Source organism: Lipotes vexillifer, unplaced genomic scaffold (genome assembly GCF_000442215.2).
Source record: "Lipotes vexillifer unplaced genomic scaffold, Lipotes_vexillifer_v1.1 scaffold158, whole genome shotgun sequence".
NCBI lineage: Eukaryota > Metazoa > Chordata > Mammalia > Artiodactyla > Lipotidae > Lipotes > Lipotes vexillifer.
Window position 1 is genome coordinate 1,464,801 of NW_006788189.1, and position 4,629 is coordinate 1,469,429.

Sequence of the window (4,629 nt, forward strand, 5' to 3'; positions counted from 1 at the left end):
TCCTGCTTGACTATGCAGGTATGGTTGTATGTGGTTCATTCCAGGGTCCCTGGCACAGTGTTCAGTAACTCCATGAATGAATAAGACCAGGTGATGCAATGCCCTGATATAACGTTCTCTCTATGAGCGGTGAGGTCATGCTGGCCAGAGGGGGAACTGCATCAGCCTTTTGGGAAAGCAGTCTGGCATAGGTATCAAAACCCTTCAGAATTATTCTGCCATTAGTCTAAGGAAAGACACCTAAAATCAGAAAAAGCCTTCTCCACAAAGCTTCCTGCTCATTAAAGTGTTATTTATTTATCATGGCAATTGTGGAACATGGGAAACAACAAAAATGGGGGAAATTAGTTACGGTCCATCCAGTCAGAGAACATTGTGCAGCCACTTAATCCAGGTCTGCACAGAGCCTGCAGTCACATGAGCAATGCTTACTAGTTAAGTGAAGTGGTAAATGTAGGTAGTATTCAGTAAAATTTTAACCAAGTGCATAGAGGAAGCTTTTTCTTCCAAAAATGTCTAGCAATATTTTTGCTGAGACTATTTTTCTAAAATTTTCATAGTGAATATATATATTAATTTCATAATAGTAAAATATGAAAACCAGTTTTTTTCATATTTTAGGGCAGTGCAGTGGCCAAGATGGTGCTATAGAAAGACCTTGAGGACCCTGAGCTTGCCTCCTGCCACGAGCCCCCCAAAATTACAACTATTTATTTGTTTAAAAGATTTATTCATTATTTATTTATTTATTTTATTTTTGGCTGTGTCAGGTCTTAGCTGTGGCACATGGGATCTTCATTGAGGCATGTAGGATCTTTCTTTGTGGCTCACGGGCTTCTCTCTAGTTGTGGTGGGCAGATTTTCTCTCTCTGGTTGTGGTGCTTGAGCTCCAGGGTGTGTGGGCTCTGTAGTTTGTGGCACGCAGGTTCTCTAGTTGAGGCGCGTGAGCTCAGTAGTTGTGGTGTGCGGGCTTAGTTGCTCCGTGGCATGTGGGATCTTAGTTCCCTGACCAGGGATCGAACCCACGTCCCCTGCATTGTAAGGCGGATTCTTTACCACTGGACCACCAGGGAAGTCCCCCAAATTACAACTGTTTACAGAGAAATTATTGATGACAAAAACTGGAAGACTAGAGGAAAAGAAATTCTTTAACTAAATACATAAAGAAGGAATCACAGTACAGGGAACTCGACTCAATATTCTGTGATAACCTACATGAGAAAAGAATCTGAAAAAGAATGAATATATGTGTATGTGTAACTAAATCACTTTGCTGTACACCTGAAACTAACACAACATTGTAAATCAACTCTACTCTAATAAAATTAAAAAGACAAAAACCCCCAAACAACAACAACAACAAAACAAAAGAAACAAAAAATATTTGCTTAATTGTCTTTGGACTAAATGTTAAATGGCATTATGTTTAAAGAATAAAATACATTTAGTTCACAGTTAAATTATATCAACTCAAAAACAAAAAAACAACTAAACCAGCAACAACAAAGAAGGAACCACAGTGAGATGGTAGGAGGGGCAGAGATGCAGTATAGTCAAGACCCATACCCCCGGGTAGGTGACCCACAAGTGGAAGAATAATTACAATTATAGAGGTTCTCCCCAAGGAGCGAGGGGTCTGAGACCCACACTGGGCTCCTGAACCAGGAAGACAAACCCTCACAATGTTTGCCTTTGAAGGCCCGTGGGACCTACTTTAAGAAGAGCCAGAGAGCTGTGGGAGATGGAGACTCCACTCCTAAAGGGCGCACACAAAACCTCACACTGCTTGCCTGGGGCAGAAGCAGTGATTTGAAAGGAGGCTGGGTCAGACCTGCTCATCTTGGAGAGTCTCCTGAAGGCAAGGGGCAACTGCAGCTCCCCCTGGGGACACGGACACTGGTGGCAGCCATTTGGGGAGCTTGTTGACCAAGTGGACACTGGGGCTGGGGGCTGCCATTGTGGAATCCTCCCTCTAGCTCATTAGTGCCAAGACCTCAACAGCCTGTCGCTGCCAGTGCTGGGACATCTCAGGCCAAGCAACTGCTAGGTGGGGACACAGCCCCACCCACCATCAGGAGGCTGCCTTAAGACCCCCCAGACAGCTGCCCTAGGACCTGGCTCTGTCCACCAGAGGACCTGGAACCCAGCCTCACCCACCAGTGAGCTGGCACTAGCCTCAGGAACCCCTGGGACCAGCCCACACCCACCAACAGGCCAACGCCAACCTTGGAAATCCCCAGGCCCTGCCTACCAGCAGGTTGACACCAGCTCTGAGACACCTTGGGAACCCAGTTCTGCCCACAGTGAGCCAGCAATAGCCCCAGGACACCCTGAGATCCAGCCCCACTCACCAACAGGCCAAAGCCAGGTTTGGGACACCCCAGACCCTGCAGTTTGGGACACCCCAGACCCTGCGGCCGTGTCAGGAACTGGCCCCACCCATCAAGCTAGATACACTAGAAGGAACATCAGTAGATCAGATGATACAGAGACATGGATCAGCAAGCTGGAAGACAGAGTAGTGGAAATCACTGATGCTCAACAGGAAAAAGAATGAAAAGAAATGAGGGCAGTTTAATCTGGGACAACATCAAGCATATTAACGTCCACATTACAAGGGTCCCAGAAGGGGAAGAGAGAAAGGGGAAGAAAACATATTTGAAGGCATAATAGCTGAAAATTGCCCTAATCTGGGAAAGGAAACAGACATCCAGGTACAAGAAGCACTGAGAGACCCAAGCAGGATCAACCAGTGAGGGCCACACCAAGACACATTGTCATTAAAATGATAATGGGATGAGAAGATATTAAAAGCAGCAAGGGAAAAGCAACAAGTAACATACAAGGGAACTCCCAGAAGGCTATCAGCTGACTTTTGAGCAGAAACTCTTCAGGCCAGAGGGTGTGGCACAATATATTTGAAGTGAGGAAAGGGAAAACATACAACCAAAAATACTCTACCCAGCAAGGCTCTCATTCAGATCTGCTGGAGAGATCAAAAGCTTTACAGACAAGTAAAAGCTAAAGGAATTCTGCACCACCAAACCAGCTTTACAACAAATGTTAAAGGGAGTTCTCTAAGCAAAAAAGAAAAGGTCACTACTAGAAACATGAAAATTATGACAGGAAAAAAGCTCATAGGTAAAGGTAAATATACAGTAAAGGTAGTAAGTCAACCACATACAAAGCTAGTAGGAGGGTTAAAAGACAAAAGGAGTTAAATCCATAATAAGTAGTCAAGGGATATACAAAACAAAAGGATATAAAATATGATGTGGAAAATAGTAAATGGGTGGGGGGAGTAAAAATGCAGTGTTGTTAAAATACATTTTAGCTTATGAGATCAGCAACTTAAAATAATCATGTATATATATGTATGTATATATGTATGATTATGTATTATATATCATGTATATGTATGATTATATACATGATTATATGTATGATATATGACATACATATCTACATAGCAATATATAAACCTCACGGAAACCACAAACCAAAAATCTATAATAGATACACACAGAGAAAAATAAAGGAATCCAAACATAACGCTAAAGATAGTCATCAAATCACAAGGGAAGAGAACAAAAGAAGAAGAAAGGAACAAAAAGAACTACAAAACAACCCAAAGACAATTAGCAAAATGACAATAAGGACATACCTATTAACAATTATTTTAAATGTAAAGGGCTAAATGATATATATATACAATGGAATATTACTCAGCCATAAAAAAGAATGAAATCTTGCCATTTGCTACAACATGAATGGACCTAGAGGGTATTATGCTAAGTGAAATAAGTCAGACAGAGAAAGACAAATACTGTATGATTTCCGGTGGAATCTAAAAAACACAACAAATGAACAAACAGAACAAAACATCAACAAAGTTATAGATACAGAGGACAAGCAGGTGGTTGCCTGAGGGTCAGGGGTGGGGGGAGGAAAGACATAGGTGAGAGAGATTAAGAGGTACAAACTTCCAGTCACAAAATAAATGAGTCACGGATATGAAATGCAACTCCTGACCAGTTTTGTTTCCCTTCCTGTACTATTTTGAAGCAAACCTCAGACAAATATGGTTTCCTCTGAAAATATTAATTTTTTAAAAAAGTTTTGATCCAAATGTCCCTGATCACTATGCCAGGGAAGCCAGTCAGGAGAACACCCCTGCACATAGAGATGACTCTGAAGGAAGAGGGCTCAGGTGCCTCTCTCGCGCCCCGGGGAGGCAATTTGACTCAAGTGATGCTCATGCAAACAGCCACCCGGGTGCTCTGTGCTTTTCTGCAGGCACTGCTGTCCTGGCGGTGAGGCTTCCTGGCAAGACATCGCTCTGTCTTCCTTTCCCAGAGCCCTGGGTTTAAATTCCCTGTTTAACAGCTGTGTGTCTCTAGGAAAGAGTATCAACCGCTGGGAGGTTTCCCCAGCAGTAAAACAGGAATAGGAGTATCTACTACAGAGAGTTGCTGACAACGTGAAACCTGATAAACCTAAACTGTAGGACTTCGTTCCAGTCTCTGTTCCAACATCCCCTCCTCAGAGAGGCCAGCCCGATCTGCCCTTTTACCTAAAGCAGCGGCTCCATCACTCTCTTTCTCCTCTTTCCCTGCAGTGTTTTCCTTC

General features: G+C 43.1%; 1 protein-coding gene across 1 annotated transcript in view; it reads right to left on the reverse strand.

Moving 5' to 3' along the window:
* MYO7B (myosin VIIB) overlaps positions 1-4,629 on the reverse strand; it is a 79,636-nt gene that overhangs the window by 64,263 nt on the left and 10,744 nt on the right. The gene's annotated exons all lie outside the window — the stretch shown is intronic.